Raw genomic sequence first — 19,035 nt, 5'->3', positions numbered from 1 at the left:
CAGCGCACAGTAGCAATTGCACAAGATCACAAAAGGAATAGGTAAAAAATTACAGTGTCCATATTATAATGGAAAATTATTTGCTACGGTAAAATAGATGCAACAATACAGTACGGAGGTACCTAGCGTAGGGCCTCCTGCTATCCTGGAGTCAGTGGTAATAGAGGCACCGGTTCCCCCGAGGTAATGAAGCTTGGCTATATTTGCAGCTTGCAGGTGGGAGCACAGGCCAGTCAAGTGTTTTAAATGGGTGGGTTAAATATTTGTTTAAGAGAAGAGCGGCGGATCCTCCACTATGGCAGATCCTCCGCTATGGCGGAGGAGCATCACCCCACTGCAACTCACAGTGCAAAAATCCAAAACATAAAATGGCAATAACTTTAAGTTATCACCATTTTATGTTTTCTTTGGAGGTGGGTGGCATAGCTGCTCTGCTCTCCAAGCAGGGCAGGGGAGGAGTGGTTTGCTCACTCCTAAGTGCGTAAAGATTGTTTGGTCCATACTCTTGGGCACCCAAACTAGTCATGCTCACTTTGCATTGCAGCCTGCATAGAAAATATACCCACCCCACTAGCCCCTGGCCGGGGGCCGTCCATGCCAATCACAAAGCTGCATTACAGCATTATGATTGGCTTAGGGGAGGGAGCCTGGCTGCCTGCTTGCTGTTCCTGTTGGAGACAGGAGAGCAGGAGGAGAGAAGACGCGGGACCCGGCGGAAAGGTAGGTTTTAATTTCTTTTGTTAATTATGAACCCCCTCCCCGAGTGACTCCCCCTCCTCGTGCAACCCTGCTTCCTCCCCCGCGGAAGCACCCCCACTCGCCATGCCAGCCTATACTGTAAGTGAGTTTCAGTTTCTTCTTAAAGTGGGGGGAAGATTGGTTTGTGTACAACAAAAATATCCATGGGTCTAAAATTAGTAGTTTGAACACCAAGAAGTCTAGAACAACAACAAAAAAAGGATGCGCCAACTTCCTTGATTAAGGCCGCTAACATGGAAAGTCCTATTCAAGAGGACGGATTCCCATCACTCACCACTGGTGACATGCTTCATCATCTGGGTATCCTCTCGGTGTCACACTAGCGGCACTAAGGGCTACAACCCTTTCAGAGGGAAAGGGGAGCCTGAGGATGTTTTCTTAAAGATTATCAGTGAGACACTAAACTCCTAACTGGACTTCCAGATGTGAGCGGTTGAATTGTGTGGGAAAGAAATGTAGTGCACTTTGATATGGTGATAAGTGAGTTAACATTGACCTATGAGAGAACCAACCTTTATTAATATCTCACACAGCCCAAACTAAAAGCAGTGCAAACAACAGTTTATAACTACTAACTGTCTGTTGTTTGAAAAAAGGTCAACATGTTTCAGCATATAAGGAAAATCTTGGTCCCATGCCTACTTCAGGACCACTACTATATTGCTACTGCAAACATGACAGAAATAATAATATAACAAATTGTGATAAATACAAGTACACACAAAACAGTTGGAACAGATACTACAGAATCACCTGTAATCAGGAATGTACAACCCTTCCTCTGCAAATCCCGTAATGCCGACGGCATCTGTGACAGAGTGAAGAGAATGGACGCAATTGTTTTTTAAAATTCACAAAGTTCCCATGTTAAAAACAAACATAATGTACTGCAGTTACGTTCTCATTGTCATCTATACTTCCTCGATTATGAGTACATGCCATTTGTTCTTACCCGAAATGCATGAGGAGAATACCTCACCTCACCTGGCTGCGGCTCTGGGAAAAGGAGGCACCGCTCTGTGAGAAAAAGTGGGAAAATGCCACACTCATTATGGTTCCCTATTGCTCTCAACATCCTTTTGTTTTTCTCTATGTACCAGGAGTCAAAAAAGGTACTACACAATCAATGTAAATCATGTGTCACTGATGTGTAATCACAGATGTTGATACTAAGATTGTGTAATATGCAAGTTCTTTAGAGCTAATAACACCTTCTTCTCAATTAGAGATCTGAGGTGAAATTTGACTGCTGGTAGTAACTGAATGTAAATCTTTCTATTTTCTTGAAGTTTCTACATGACAAAGTTGTCCTACACATCTACAAATTAGTAATTGGGCATAGGTAAAAAGTGCAAGTGCCATCGCCTGCAACTTAACAACAAAACCCACACCTTTGAGCCATGAACAGAGGTATACATAACTCTAGCGTGGTGTTTTATGCCGTCAATATGTTGTTTAAAATTATCGCTAGTAACTTCCTGCCTTCACTCTAATATCTGAGAAAGCTACAGAGTGTTCCTAATCCCATTTATTCAAATGGAGGCACCCACCTAAAAGTAGTGGTGGAGTCATGGTGGACCAAGCAGACGTGCCTGCTATGATAGGCATAACCGTCTTCACAACACTCGAGCCAAACAATCATCAATGACTCACACCACTCATAATAAAGTAACTATGGGGCTATCGCTCTTACCTCTCCATCGGTACCTCTGGCGGTCAACTAAGCGGTCTGGGGAGGTACCGGCCGTGGGAAACTTTATGTACATGGGTTTGAGCAAGAACATGTGCTGACACAAACTAATCCCTACAGCGAGTCTCTACGCCTCTGGGGGCGTTATATAGACTATGCCTTGGTTGTTTGGCAGGGAGGGACAGAATCTATTGGCAAATTCCTCACATGGTTGAATAGTAGAAATGAGTTTCTGAATTTCACTGTTGAAGTTAATAAACACAAGTTAGCCTTTCTGGACCTAGGCCTAGAGACAGAACTATACAGAAAGCCAATGGCTAAAAACTCTTTGTTGTGCTACGATAGCCATCACCCCAACTCCCTTAGAGACAATTTACTTTTAAAAGGAGTACTAACCTGCGCGACCAGCTTGTTTATACCAGACCTAGAACTTGCAAAATGCATGCGGTAGGCACATTGTGGGTTCTCCCTGCCGTCCAGGACCACTATCCCTGTGGCTCGTGTGCGGACTGTCCCCAGACACAGAAATCTAAGAGGATAGAAATGGGGACTGATAGACCGTGGGTTCAGAATAAGTTCACGAATTGTAACAGCAATAAAGTTATATACCTTATCATGTGCCCATGTAAATTAAATTATGTAGGTATGACCACAGGAAAGGTGAAACTGAGGACTATGGAACATAAAAGCACAGTGAGGTGTAAAAAACAGGCAACAAGACTGACGAGCCATTTTCTAGAAGTCAATCATCGACCGGATGACTACAAATGGATGGGTTAACACCAGAACCTGGGCTGCTATGGCAATTCACAAGGACATATTATCATGCCCATTATCGCCGCTTTAGCTGCAGTTTCCTGCCGATAAAGCGGCGATAATTTTATCGCCTGTTCTTGATAACAAGCCCTGCAGTCTTTTGGCCATGAGGGACACACTATGGGAAACATGCTGATATGGTTTTGCAATTGTGTAATACTGCATGATTTGAACGTACTACCCAAACTAGCCTTGTTGATGGATGAATTGTTTTGTTTTTCCAAAGAACGAAGTAAAGATATTCTTTTTTTTAAGAGTCTATTTAACTGGATGGCACAATAAGTGCTGTAGGCCAAGTAGTAAAATTGACCAGGCCTGAATGAATGGTATGCCACTTTACTAGGGACTAATAAGTAAATTGAATATGCCAGTCAGGTGTAAGCGAATTTTAACATATTTTATGGAGTGAGCACAAGCTGGTTAACAGTGGAAAGGTGCACATTGTCCTAAAGGCAACACAAATATATTCAGAAAAATAGGAGGGGAGACGGCAATATTTTTGGGGGGAGACCACCCTAAGGCTGACAGGTCTACATTGTATTTTTATTGTAGCTGGCCAAGAATGAGAAATGAACACAAGCCTGGCATGAAAAGTAATTTCCATATTGTGAATTGTAATTAATCGGAGTATTAGTTGACAGGGGTAAGAAGTCACCTCAAATCCTAATCACAATCTTTGTTAGAGTGAACCACTAAAGTAAAAAAATAAACTTGTGGGTAACTAGTTGGTAGCCTGGCACAAAATAGTCAGGCTTAACTCATAGGCAATGCGTAATTTATTTATGCCGCACTCAAACTGTGATAAAATGAAGACACAACCAAAGAAAGATCCCAAAACAAATTGGAAAGATAAAGTATATTCTAATAAATACAATAACACCAAGTTTAAATTAAAAATAGCAGCAGAAAGCATGAAGTTCTAACCGTGGCAATTCAACATCAACAGCTGTGGTGGTCTCAGTCCCTGTTCGTTCTCCAGATAAAACGTTGGCAAAAGGTTTTTAAGTCCCACTTCTTACAGTTTGGGGACATAAGGTGTACACTCCGACACCACCAATGTTTCAGGATTACTGAGGCACCACTAAGTGGTTAGGAATCGAGCAGCAAGGCATAGTTCAGGTCCAGTTAGAACTGGTCAGATGGGCAGTTATAGGGAGGAAGGCCTTTGTACCTTGTTGTGTTCCTTTAACTCAAACAGGAAGTCAACACGCTAACTCTTGGGGTGACTTCTGGGCCCCTGGGTTCAAGGCAAGCATGCTCAGCCTTCATCAGATTTTTCACATGGCCAGCATATTTCTGAGGAGAGGTCTGTGGGGTCCCATGTTATGCCCAGGACTAGCCTGTGTTTGGAGGACACACCTTTGTCTAGCCCCTAAACTAGTTCTGGTCAGTTCCTCCCTTCCTACTAGGATTGTTGCTAGCCTGACTTAAAAGACAGAGGACAGGTAGGCCTTGGTGTGAGCTTCATGTTACAGACCCAGGCATAAATGTTCAAGGAAGAAAAACACCTCCCCACACCCAAGCTCTTTCTCCACTATCTGGGAGCAATACAGATCTCATCAAAAGAGAGTCTTCATTGGTCAGGGGACAGATAGTTTCATGCCACATACCTGACTTTGGTCTGCAGAGATCATGCTGGATTGCCTATATTTCCTAGGGTTGCGTCTGATCAAGGATTTGCAATTGTGAATCACCTACCTCCCCAGAAGGGAAGAGGGATTGGGACAAAATAACAAACAGAGAGACTTGTGTGCTTTCAAGATCAGCCACCATCTTTTTGGAGGCTCACTTACATCTCTTATCAGTCCAGGAAATTGATGTTGTGCTATGTGGGTAATGTGGTGCATGATGAGCTGTACTGCAAATACAAGCAGAGAGGATATACAACAAGTGAGTAGTCCTGGAATATTCCCTCCCACCTTTCACTAGTACTAACAGTCATTTACACAATATTAAATATATCTCTGCAAAGACATCCAATAATCAACTGTTACCATTGGAGTTGTGGCACTTCTGGCAGAAGCTATATCGTGTTTTCACATCACACATTTGGGTACACCCTGTTTGTTCAACACTAGGTACAATGCACACAAGAGTGTGCTTTTGGATTCACAGTCTACAGCGCAATAAAGGATAGGACATAAGAAAGTCACTGGGCGCTAATACCAAGGTCTCAGTATGCATGTTAAATAATATCCAAATTTTATCAATGTTCAAGAGTTGTTTTCAGCATCATAAAAACAAGTTTTCGATTGATATGGGCTCTGATAGTGCACTAACCTAAAGGATAGTACTTAGCTATGTTTTTTCCTGTCATTTTGTAGTTGCAGCGCTGCAGGAATTGTGTTCAATGCATTGATGGATTTGCAGGGGAAAATATGCCCACAGCATCAGAGATTCGCATAACAGCTGCAATGCAGAAGAATGTCGGCTGGGTCATGGAGACTTGAGGTGAGCAGGATCGCTGAAGAGGTTCCGTCCTCTTTAACTAGTGCAACTAAGCACTGCCTCATGGTTAGGGTGCGTGTTGGACCTGGCCCTGTTTACAGGGTTATCCCCAAACTTTTGGCCTTCTTCCTCCTATTTTTGTGACCCTCTTTATGTTGGTTTTAGGACTCTGGGCACTTTACCACTGCCAAACATTGATAATGTGCATGTGTTCTCTCCTTTAAACATGGTATGATTAGTTTAAACCTGTTTAGCATACTTGATTTACATGTACGTCCCTTGTACCGTGGTGTTCCATATACCCAGGACGTGTAAATTAAATGATACTAGTGGGCCTGCAGCTCTGATTGTGCCACACATAGACGCAGCCTTTCAAACATTTCCCAGGCCTGCCACTGCAGGACATACGTGCACAGTGTATTGCCATTCTGACTTGGCATTTAAAACTACTTGCCAAGCCCTAATACCCCTTTTACTACATATAGGTCACCGCTAAGATAGGCCCTAGGTTGCTTTGTCAGAAGGATGCTGTGTAAGTAAAAGGTAGAAAATGTGCCATTATTGTGTATCATGTCCTGGTAGTGACATACAGCCTGTTTTTTTTTTTTTACTACTGTGAGACATACTCCTCTCAGAGTCTAGCGTTGGGAGATGATTTATATACTTTAATTGTTAATTCCTTACCTGCCATGTCTGGTATGTTTAGAATGATAGTGATAAATCCTGCTTACTGGTGTAGGTGGATTTTACCTTACTGTTTTAGAAATGCCACTTTTAGAAAGTGGTACAAAAGGGGGTGGTGATGGACGGAGCATCTGAACCAATCAAACACTCACACCCAGTCAACAGATCTGGGTTTAATCCATCACTGTTCTTTAGCCCACTCTGCCACCCCATTTCAGACATGGCCATATGCAAATCAGTCTGACCCTGTGCCTCATGGGAACAGTCCAGCCAGAACTGCCAAGCCATGCCTTCCCTGAAACGGATTCAAGCTTCCTAGGACCGGTTTCTGGCCTTGCAGCCGTCTTCAGCCAGGCTTGCTTGAATCCAGTGGCAAAGTGAGCAAGGGACTCACGTCTGAGCATACCCTGCCAACTTATGGCGAACAAAGCGGTACAAAAGGGGGTGGTGTTGGACGGAGCATCTGAACCAATCAAACACTCACACCCAGTCAACAGATCTGGGTTTAATCCATCACCGTTCTTTAGCCCACTCTGCCACCCCAGTTCAGACATGGCCATATGCAAATCAGTCTGACCCTGTGCCTCATGGGAACAGTCCAGCCCAAACTGCCAAGCCATGCCTTCCCTGGACCGGATTCAAGTTTCCTATGACCGGTTTCTGGCATTGCAGCCATCTTCAGCCAGGCTTGCTTGAATCCAGTGGCAAAGTGAGCAAGGGACTCACTTCTGAGCATAGCCTGCCAACTTATGGCGAACAAAGCGGTACAAAACGGGGTGGTGATGGACGGAGCATCTGTACCAATCAAACACTCACATCCAGTCAACAGATCTGGGTTTAATCCATCACCGTTCTTTAGCCCACTCTGCCACTCCAGTTCAGACATGGCCATATGCAAATCAGTTTGACCCTGTGCCTCAAGGGAACAGTCCATCCCGAACTGCCATGCCTTCCCTGGACTGGATTCAAGCTTTCTTGGACCGGTTTCTGGCATTGCAGTCGTCTTCAGCCAGGCTTGCTTGAATCCAGTGGCAAAGTGAGCAAGGGACTCACGTCTGAGCATACCCTGCCAACTTATAGCGAACAAAGCGGTACAAAACGGGGTGGTGATGGACGGAGCATCTGAACCAATCAAACACTCACACCCAGTAAACAGATCTGGGTTTATTCCATCACCGGTCTTTAGCCCACTCTGCCACCCCAGTTCAGACATGGCCATATGCAAATCAGTCTGACCCTGTGCCTCATGGGAACAGTCCAGCCCGAACTGCCAAGCCATGCCTTCCCTGGACCGGATTCAAGCTTCCTAGGACCGGTTTCTGGCATTGCAGCCGTCTTCAGCCAGGCTTGCTTGAATCCAGTGGCAAAGTGAGCAAGGAACTAACGTCTGAGCATACCCTGCCAACTTATGGTGAACAAAACGGTACAAAAGGGGGTGGTGATGGACGGAGCATCTGAACCAATCAAACACTCACACCCAGTCAACAGTTCTTTGACCCACTCTGCCACCCCAGTTCAGACATGGCCATATGCAAATCAGTCTGACCCTGTACCTCATGGGAACAGTCCAGCCCGAACTGCCAAGCCATGCCTTCCATGGACCGGATTCAAGCTTCCTTGGACCGGTTTCTGGCATTGCAGCCGTCTTCAGCCAAGCTTGCTTGAATCCAGTGGCAAAGTGAGCAAGGGACTCACGTCTGAGCATACCCTGCCAACTTATGGCGAACAAAGCGGTACAAAAGGGGGTGATGATGGATGGAGCATCTGAACTAATCAAACACTCACACCCAGTCAAGAGATCTGGGTTTAATCCATCACTGTTCTTTAGCCCACTCTGCCACCCTAGTTCAGACATGGCCATATGCAAATCAGTCTGACCCTGTGCCTCATGGGAACAGTCCAGCCCGAACTGCCAAGCCATGCCTTCCCTGGACCGGATTCAAGCTTCCTAGGACCGGTTTCTGGCATTGCAGCCGTCTTCAGCCAGGCTTGCTTGAATCCAGGGACAAAGTGAGCAAGGGACTGACGTCTGAGCATACCCTGCCAACTTATGGCGAACAAAGCAGTTCAAAAGGGGGTGGTGATGGACGGAGCATCTGAACTAATCAAACACTCACACCCAGTCAACAGATCTGGGTGTTATCCATCACCGTTCTTTAGCCCACTCTGCCACCCCAGTTCAGACATGGCCATATGCAAATTAGTCTGAACCTGTGACTCATGGGAACAGTCCAGCCCGAACTGCCAAGTCATGCCTTCCCTGGACCGGATTCAAGCTTCCTAGGACCGGTTTCTGGCATTCTAGCCATCTTCAGCCAGGCCTGCTTGAATCCAGTGGCAAAGTGAGCAAGAGACTCACGTCTGAGCATACCCTGCCAATTTATGGCGAACAAAGCGGTACAAAAGGGGGTGGTGATGGACGGAGCATCTGTCTATTGTACCAAGGTCAGACTGATTTGCATATGGCCATGTCTGAACTGGGGTGGCAGAGTGGGATAAAGAACGGTGATGGATTAAACCCAGATCTGTTGACTGGGTGTGAGTGTTTGAGTGCTTCAGATGCTCTGTCCATCACCACCTCCTTTTGTACCACTTTTGGAAAGTGGGCTGAGAGAGAGGGATGTTCCAACTCCACATTTGTATAGGCTGTGTCCTGCCCCAACACAAAGGGCTGATTTACCCCTACAGATAGGGCCAATGCTGGAGATGATAAGGAGTGCAGTGCACTTCTAAAGTTTCCTTTGACATTCCCCCTTGAATGTAGACTATTCTGGGGGCTCTGACCCCATGTTTTCAGAGCACTTTTGGAAATGGAACTGTACCTCTTTCAGAAGGACTGCTGCATTACTCAAAAAACCCGTCTGGACTGCACTTTTTCTTTTGCCCTGCTGCCTGCTACTTGCTGGGTTGCCTAAAAGATTAACTGGATTGCTTTTCTGCTGTTGCCCTGCTGCCAGCTGCTCCGTGACTCTTTTCTGCTAAGGCACTGCAGTGCTCCCAAAGGAGATCAGCATTAAAATACGGGGGCCTCATTTATGAGGCTGTGCATCACTTTTACGCCGCCGGTGCGTCACTTTTTGTGATGCACCAGTGGCGTAAATAATGCACCTTGTTGCGCCATATTAACAAAGTGACGCATCTAGGTAGATTGTTCACTTTGTAAACCCCTCTGCCACATTATACCTGCGCCCGGAATAATGTATGCAAGGGGGGCGTTTTGACGCAAGAAAGGGTCATGGAAGTGACGCAGTGAAATCTATAGGATTTCACTGCGCCACTTCTAGGACACAAATGCGTCAATTTCTTACGCCTGCCTCACAGTAGGCATAAGACTGACGCAGGCCCTTTAACATGGGGCTTGCCCCATGTGAAAGGACACATTGCTGAAGTTGCATCACTTTTGTGACAGACAGCAATGTGTCACTTTTACGCCATACAGATACTTCAGAAATACTGACGTATCTGTAACTCCTTGCGCCATGATGCATCATACTGTAAATATGGCGCATCATTGGTGTCACGAGGAGGGGGCAGGGAAAAGTGACGCATCGCTGTTTTCACGCAGTGTCACTTTTCATAAATGAGGACCCTGTTTTTTTTTAGCTGGTCTGCTTGCCTACTGCTGCATGCTTTTTGTCCCTCCCAAGTGTTCTCCTGGGACTGGGCTGCCCCAGAATTGGTCATGGAACACTGATTCCAGCCCTCACACTCATTACAAGGATTGGTGAACGCTTCATTTTCATTCGTCTTTATTTACCTTGCACCAAAAAGCAGCGAGTGGAGAGCGCTTCATTTTCGTTTACCTTTCACTAGAAATTAGCACAGGAAGAGCACTGTGCCCAGGGTAGAGGAGCACATGGTTGGCACCTCTGACTCCCTCAGGAGTAGCTGTGGTGGTTTTCGTGCACATCTTCCACCCCGGCAAGGGGGACTGCAATGTGCAACATTGGAGGGAGAGTTGACGTACCATTGAACCCTCCTCCTGCCTGGGATATATGAAGGCTGCTGTCAGTAAGCCCCCCAGTGGGGTCCCCTTTACAGCAGGAGACTAGGAGAGCAGGGCCCAACAGCTGCCGGACAGGAGAGAAAAGACATCTGTATTATTCCTCTGGAGGCAAGTCAGAGGAGACCCTGCCAGTCATCCAGTGGGGCAGACGTGGCCCTACTGCCTCCATTGAGGGGCTCTGGGCAGCGTGTCTCCAGGAGCAGGACGCCGGCTCCCTGATCATCACCAAACTTTCCCCCAGGCATTGCAGGCAGCTGAGGGTGAACATTCTGATAGTGGGGAGGACTGAGCAAGGCCTTCCCATGGGTATCCTGCAGTTCGTGACTTCTCCCTTTGTTTTTGGTGTGTGGAGATCCTCCGTTCCTGGAAGCACACTTTGGGGGCATATTTTCTCTCTTTTTTAGATTCTTGGGTAAATCCTTGATGAGGTCCCTGTTACCATTAGAAACTTGCTGCATTTAGAGTACTGCCTGTAATACTGTAATAGAAGACAGTAATGAATCATAAAGAGGCCAAGGCGCCTCTGTGCCCATTTCTGTATAATGAATATTTTCACAAGTACCTATGTGGGCTGACTGTTTCGGATATACTTATGGAAATGTATGTACTGCTGGTGAATTATGGTGACACGTGATGACTCGTGTGTTGTTCATCAACTGCTGCATTTCATGCCCTGGTGTTAATCTGTATGTTGGTTTAGAGCTCGCATTCTCAGGATAACAATTACTATTTCAGGATTGGCATGGTATGCATAGCATTTATGTTTCATGTAGTTTTGGTCTATGTTATATACAATATACTATATTTATATATAATTCTGTGTGGTGTATTCGTTGTGTTTCTGTGTGAGTGTGTTGCACACACACTTTACACACTGCATTTGATGATAAGCGTGACTACTCTGCACCAAGCTGCCAAAGGGTGGGCACAGGTTATCATTGGTGTGTAACTTACTTGCCCCAGCTAGCTATCTGAGATGTCAAGGCAATCTGAATGTGAGATGCCCCAGGGGACTGTAAGTAGCCCAAATATCACCATAGTCATGATGAGTTAATCCAAATATCACCATAGTCTTGAGGGGGATGTTACTCTATTTACTCTGGTGATTCATGAATCAGTGCCCTAGGGTCCTGGGGAATATTTACCACGCCAAGAACATTGTTAAGCCTGTGGTTCGTGAGTCCCATGAACAGCCAGGGAGGCATTTAGACATGTGCTCGAACCTGCATGCTCCTCACACACAGGAGGAAAGCCAGCAGGGTGTAACAAAGGCTCCCAAAATCACCATGGTGAAGAGCACTTCAGGTTTCTTTACTTTATTATTGCTGATGCAGAGAGCCTGGGCAGACCACCTTGGGCCAAATGTATAAAGCGTTTTCCCATTCGCAAACGGGGGTGATTCGCAGAATCGGCCCGTTTGCGAACGGGAAAAAGCCTTATAGGATGTATCATCCCAAAAGAAAATTGCAAAATAGGGAATCGCAATTTTTGCAATTACCTATTTTCCGAATGATTTAGAGAATCGTAATTTGCGATTCTCTAAATGCGGTGCAGGAAGCTCTTTTTAAATTGCGACCCTGCTTCAAGGAATCGCAATTTGCCACCAACTTCAAGTTGGTGGTAAATTCCAAATCCTTAGAAAAATGCACAATTTTGCATTTTTCTAATGAGGCACACATACATGCCATTAGGTTATGTATGTGCTCCACATGCGCACACGTGCATATTTCAGGGGTGAACAGGGTGTCCTGTTGTCACCCTTGCACTCTTGAAATTTCATGCGCAATTTGCGAGTACCTGTTGGGTACACGCAAATTGCACAAGCAATTCACATTAATTTGTATAGGCCTTTAGGTGAAGGGGGGTTGGGATCTTAGATTCATTTAAAGTTGCTATTATTCCTGCCATGCCTGTTCATTGTCTGTTGGGCAATGACCTGTAGCACACTACCTGGAGGGAGGTGGAGCTCAGGTCTCACTTAGTGATGATGGGGTTGGCTGAGTGGGTCTGTTTACGAGGGCAGGGAGGCGAACTCTGAGTCAAAAAGAGTGAAAAAAAAGGAAAAGAGAAGAACAAAAGGAAGAGAGCAAAAATTAAAGAAATGGGTGAAAGGAATAAGAATAACACGTGAAATGAAAGGGGAAAGCAAAAAAGAAAGTAGGAGGGAAAAAAGCAGCCACTCAACAATATTCATGTCGATGCCTATACACCTCTTAGTGAAATGGTGTTATAGTGCCATCAGTGTGATTGCAATGTATATAAATAACTCGACAGCCCACTTCGTATACTGAAGCTGTGAAAGGGCAAATAATATTTTTTAACAAATCTATATTTCTCGTGGAGCACTGACGAGAAGACATGTCCTTGATTGATGTAGAGTGCAGGAGAAAATTGTGCCATTATTTGACGACAAATCTAATAAGGCTTTCAGCCTTGCTCTCAATATTCTACTGACATATGCCTCAAAGCTATTCGTCATGGCAACTTTGTTCAAATATTTACTATAGGCAAAGAAAGCAAATGAAAATCTACCAACAGAACACCTGTCCACGATCATTTTGTGCTGGAACAAATGCTGTAATCGGGGACAGATGTTAGTAACGTTATTAATAATCCCTGACAAAATGCATCAGAAAACGTTCTGGTTTCAAAAAGGCTGTACTTGGACATTAGTCATCGAGAACGCATGGTTGTTAATCACTGCAGTGGAGGCAAAATGTACTAGGTTAATATCATTGCGCATATGCGAGAGCATAGCCATGACTAAAAAATAACATTTACAGAATAAATAACACGAGGCCTAGCCTAGTTTTGTATCAAGAGCTAAACTGCTAAGATAAGAGGACTGAAATGGAAAATAGTGGAAATACTACTTGTGGCTTGGGAGGGACCTCATTCCACCTGCCACTTCTGCACATCTACCACAAAAGAGAGATTTTCAGTGACAGTGCTGCTTTGACAATACTAGTTTGGCAAGAGGTTTTTTTTCAGTTTTTTTTTGTTTTTAGGCTTAACCCCTTCAACACTTATGATGAGCTCAGCGCGTCATGAGGCACATTGGAGCTGTGCTCAAGACGAGCTGAGCTCGTCATAACTGACGTAGAACGCCCATTCTGGGCTAATTCCCTGCCTGTGCGGGCATTCCCTGGGAGTGGGCGGAGTCGTAGCGGTCTCAGCTCGTCATGAGTACAGCTCCACTGTGCAGCATGACGAGCTGGGCTTGTCACGAGCACCGGGGCGCCTCACGAGGCCCTCTTCCCCCCCCCGCACGACGGGGGAAGTAGCCCCACGTGGAAGGGGTTAACTAACAAGAATGAGAGAGAGAAAAGGGAACTCGCCTTCCCTGCACTCATTCTAAACCAAACAATAGGAACAAGGTTGCTACAATAATAACCTGTACAACTGAGGAGTCTCTTGCTCTAAAGGAAACAGGGCAAACCTAGTTTTTTCTTTTTTCTTTTTTTTTAAGAAACCCTCAATCACCAAACTGGTTGGTGACATGCTTCATCATTGGGTTCTCACCCTTGGTGCCTAATGCCTCCAGGGTGTGCTTCAATGTCTGAGTCACTGCAGAGCTGTTTTGTTGTGAAAGTGAAGTTGTGAGTGATTAAAAATTAGCTCAAGGCCACAGGGCCGGCTTTAGCACTGGTGGCGTCTTGTGCGATAATGTTTGTTGGCACCCGCCCAATGACCACCTCCGCACAGATTCCCTCACTACCACCATTTGACAGGGGCCATCAAGTCTCCATAACCACTGTCTCTTAGATAAATTCAGTTTTATAGGGCCACTCCCAGCCGTTAAAGATGTGAGAAGACTTTACATCACACACCCATTGCACAGAGACAATCATAAGTGTGGAAATCAGTGTATAGTTACATAAGACAGAGGAGTATGAGACACATTTCATACATACTGGTACGAGGCATAGTTTATGAGTCCTTGGAGTGGAAAAGCAAACTCAGAATTTAAAACATAACACCATGGTTGAGGGTTGGCTTTAATAATAAGAATTGATTTCTCCCCAAATAAACCCCTTTTGCAATATTAGGACAACAAAAGACTGGGCAAAAAATATAGCTCTAATATGTTCGTTGCAGCTCTTTGATGGCAGTTAATAAATCACTCCTCTATATTAAGATTTTAATTTTTAAACTGCAAGTAACAAAAGGATCTCTTACAAAAGCAGTAACCTATTGACTATTTATATTATATGCACCTTATGATGTGAATGGGACACTTTCAGGTTACAGTAATACAAAGCCATTGGTACAATTTGTGAAAATCCGGCTCAAATGTTACTTTTAAATTAAAATGGGTTTCTATTCCAGTACCAAGTACACCTATCTGCTATGAAGTACCCGTGGCTCTAAAAAAATAAATTTAAGAAAACAAAAATGGAATGGGTCGATTGCTTAAATTATTCTCAGTCACGTGTAGCTGCTCTGGGCCCAGATCCAAGTCAAGTCAAGTCAAGTCAAGTCAAATGATTTGTATAGCGCACTACATACCCAGAGGGTTTCAAGGCGCTTAGGAAGGGGAGGAGGATTATTTGTCAAATATCCACGTTTTAAGCTGCTTTCTGAACGCTAGGTGGTTCTGGGTGAGGCGAAGGTAAGCGGGGAGTGAGTTCCATGTTTTAGCAGCCAGGTATGAAAAGGATCTGCCTCCCATGGTGGTCTTGTTGATGCGAGGTACAGTGGCGAAGGCTTGGCTGGAAGAACGTAGTTGGCGGGAGGGGGTGTAGAAGGACAATCGAGAGTTGAGGCAATCTGGTCCGATGTCGTAGAGTGATTTGTGTGCGTGGGTAAGCAGTCGGAAAGTGATCCTCTTATTGACGGGTAGCCAGTGGAGGTCTTTAAGGTGACCAGAGATGTGTTTGTTACGTGGGATGTCTAATATGAGCCTGGCTGAGGCGTTTTGGATTCGTTGGAGTTTCTTCTGGAGTTTAGCGGTGGTGCCTGCGTAGAGGGTGTTTCCGTGGTCCAGTCGGCTCGTGACCAGAGCGTGGGTGACTGTTTTCCTTGTTTCGGAGGGGATCCAGCGGAATGTTTTTCTGAGCATGCGAAGAATGTTGAAGCAGGAAGAGGATACGGCGCTGACTTGTCTGTTCATTGAGAGTGAAGAATCCAGGATGAGGCCAAGGTTCCGTGCGTGGTCTGTCGGGATGGGTGCTTTTCCGAGGGCTTCCGGCCACCAGGAGTCGTCCCAGGCAGAGGGGGATGTACCTAAGATGAGGACTTCTGTTTTGTCTGAGTTCAGTTTCAGACGGCTTTGTTTCATCCATTCGGCGACTTTTTTCATTCCTTCGTGTAGGTTAGTTTTGGCGGTGCAGGGGTCTTTGGTGAGAGAAAGGATCAGTTGAGTGTCATCCGCGTAAGAGATGATGTTGAGGTTGTGTTGGCGGGCGATGGCCGCGAGGGGGCTCATGTATACGTTGAAGAGGGTGGGACTGAGTGAGGATCCTTGAGGTACGCCGCAGATGACTTCAGAGGCCTCGGACTTGAACGGAGGAAGGCGGACTCTTTGGGTTCTTCCGGTGAGGAACGAGGTGATCCATTCAAGTGCTTTTCCTTGTATTCCGATGTTATTGAGGCGTTGTAGAAGGGTGCTGTGGCAGACTGTGTCGAATGCTGCGGAAAGGTCGAGGAGGATGAGGGCGACTGTGTCTCCATTGTCCAGTAGAGTTCGAATGTCATCTGTTGCTGCGATGAGGGCGGTCTCAGTGCTGTGTTTTGCTCGGAAGCCAGATTGTGAGGGGTCGAGGGATTTGTTGGCTTCGAGGAAGGCGGCGAGCTGGTTGTTGACGGCTTTCTCGATGACTTTTGCCGGGAATGGGAGAAGCGAGATGGGGCGGTCATTTTTGAGTTCGGTGGGGTCCGCTGTTGGTTTTTTCAGAAGGGCGGTGAGTTCAGCGTGTTTCCAGTCTTCTGGGAAGGTAGCGGAGTTGAAGGAGCAGTTGATGACGTTTCGGAGGTGAGGTGCTATGACGGAGTCTGCTTTGTTGAAGATGTGGTGAGGGCATGGGTCTGTGGGGGATCCAGAGTGGATGGAATTCATCAGGCGGATGGTGTCTTCAGTGGAGATTGGGTTCCAGGCGTTAAGGGTGTTTACGGGGGGAAGATGGTCAGCAGCTGGTAGGGTGGGTTGGTTTCCGGGTTGGTTGTCAAAGCTGTTGTGGATGTCTGCAATCTTGTTGTGGAAAAAAGAGGCTAGGGAGTCGCAGAGGGTTTGAGAGGGGGTGATGTCGTTGGAGTTGGCCGAGGGGTTGGAAAATTCCTTGACGATGTTGAAAAGTTCCTTGCTGTTGTGGGCGTTGTTGTCAAGTCGATCTTTGAATGCTGTTTTCTTGGCTTTACGGATCAGTTGGTGGTGAGTGCGGGTGGCGCTTTTGAAGGCGTCCTTGGTGCTGGTGGTTGGGTCTTTTTTCCAGGCTTTTTCAAGGGAGCGGCAGAGTTTCTTGGATTTCTTAAGATCATCGTTGAACCATGAGGCCTTCTTGCTGCCAGGTTTGCTTTGACGTTTTTTCAGTGGTGCTAAGGTGTCGGCGGTGTTGGATAACCATAGGGTGAGGTTGGCGGCGGCTTCGTTGGCGTTAGAGGAGAGGGCTGGGGAGTTTCGAAGGAGTGAAGCGGAGATTTGGTCCGTGGTGATTTTGTTCCAGTTTCTTTGCAGGGTAGGTTGGGAGTGGTTGATGGGTTTCGGCTTGTTGTAGGTGAAGTGGACGCAGCTGTGGTCGGTCCATAGGAGATCCGTAGTGTGGCTGAAGGAGACATGATTGCTGGAAGTGAAGATGGGGTCGAGTGTGTGACCTGCGATGTGGGTGGGGGAAGTGACTAGTTGTTTAAGTCCGAGGTTGGCGAGGTTGTCCACGAGGGTGGCGGTGTTGCGGTCGTTGGTCTTCTCAAGGTGAAAGTTGAGGTCTCCCAGAAGGATGTAGTCTTTGGAGGGGAGCGCGTGTGGAGTGATGAAGTCCGTGATGTCTTCACTGAATTTAGCGCGAGGTCCTAGTGGTCTGTAGAGGAGGGTGCCTCTGAGTGTGGTCTTGGGGTCGGTGTGGATCTGGAAGTGAAGGTGTTCGGAGTTGGCGAGGTTGGTGTCAGAACTGGTTGAGATGCGGATAGATTTCTTATGGACGATAGCGATTCCTCCTCCTGTGTGGCTGGTACGGTCTTTGCGAGTGATCTTATAGTCTTCAGGGATGGCAATGGTGATGTCTGGAGCGGAGGAAGCATTCATCCATGTTTCCGTGAGGAAGGCGACGTCTGGAGAGAAGGTGTCTAGTAGGTTCCATAGGTCAATGGCGTGCCTGTGCACCGATCGGGTGTTGAGAAGGATGCATTGTAGGTGGTTGGGGTCGGGAATCTGTGGTGTAGTCGTAGCGGAGATGTTGTCGGTGCCGCTGAATTTGCAGGAGTAGCAGGAGAAAGGTCCATGGGTGTGTCCAGGAGCGGCTAGGACGCAGGTGGGGGCGCGACCGGGGTTAAGGGCTAGGAGGGTGGCGGCATCGTAGGTAATGCGGGGGGGCTGGGCAGCGCGAGGGGCAGGGGGTCTGGCGCTGGGCGCGGTCCAGGCGCGGACGGGCGTAGACGGGCTTACCTTTGGCGCACCTTCGGCGCGGATTGGGCGAGGTCGCTGCGCGTGGACGCTGCGCGCGGGAACTACTGTCATATATGGATAGTGGAGGGGGAGGGGCGAGGGTTGCTCAGCTGGGAGGCGGGGCGGGCTTCAGGGATCAACAACAACAACAAAATGGAGGCGGAGGGGGGAGCACAGCGTTGCGCTAGTCAGAGCGCGCAAATATAGTGAAAAGCGGCACTATTAATTATTTAAATAGCTAAGAGAGCAACTCGGCAGGCAGGCACACAGCAGGCTAATGCAATTAGGCAGAAAACAATGGCAAAAGCGGTACAGCGCTACCGAGTGCGGTGAAAGCGGCACGATTAATTAATTAATTAACTAGTACAGCAGCTCGGCAGGCAGGCACACAGCAGGCAAATGCAATTAGGTAGAGATCACGGTAAAAGCAGCACAACGATACCGAGTGTCACGAGGGAACACTGGGGAGCGACCACTCAGCCTGAGGGACAGGAGCAAGCTATGGACATGTTATACTGATGTGCATATGTTTGGTTCCTACCCGAGGTGGTGTGGGGGGTGAGGGGTCGGGGACAAGACAATGGACTGGATTGCTTTCCAGATTAATTACTAGTGACTGTGATTAGTCCAAGCAATCCGTCCATCACTTCTCTTGTTTTTTCTCTTGTAAAATCTATGAATGATTCGTTTTTTTATAAATATCTGTTATTGCAAGCATATAGCTATTATGTTTAGGCAGTGGCATATGTTCTTCTTTTTATTTTTATTTGTGTGAAATATTTGTTCAATATAATGTTTTCATTAAAGAGTTTACCAGATTTCTAAACCCAGGCTAGTGCGCATTGTGCTAGTGAAATGTTTTGTGGGGGATTTTGCACTGAAAAACGTTGCATACATGTTCCCAAAGAAAGGCAGGTCTTTCATGCTACTCTACATGTTATATATACGATACAAGATTTTACACCCACAATTTCTTTTAAACGTTGCCAATGTAATGAACAAGCTTTGGAAAAGTTAGCAGGACTGACTTAAAAG

Source organism: Lissotriton helveticus, chromosome 3_2, assembly GCF_964261635.1.
Source record: "Lissotriton helveticus chromosome 3_2, aLisHel1.1, whole genome shotgun sequence".
NCBI lineage: Eukaryota > Metazoa > Chordata > Amphibia > Caudata > Salamandridae > Lissotriton > Lissotriton helveticus.
Note: the sequence above shows the minus strand (reverse complement) of the source record.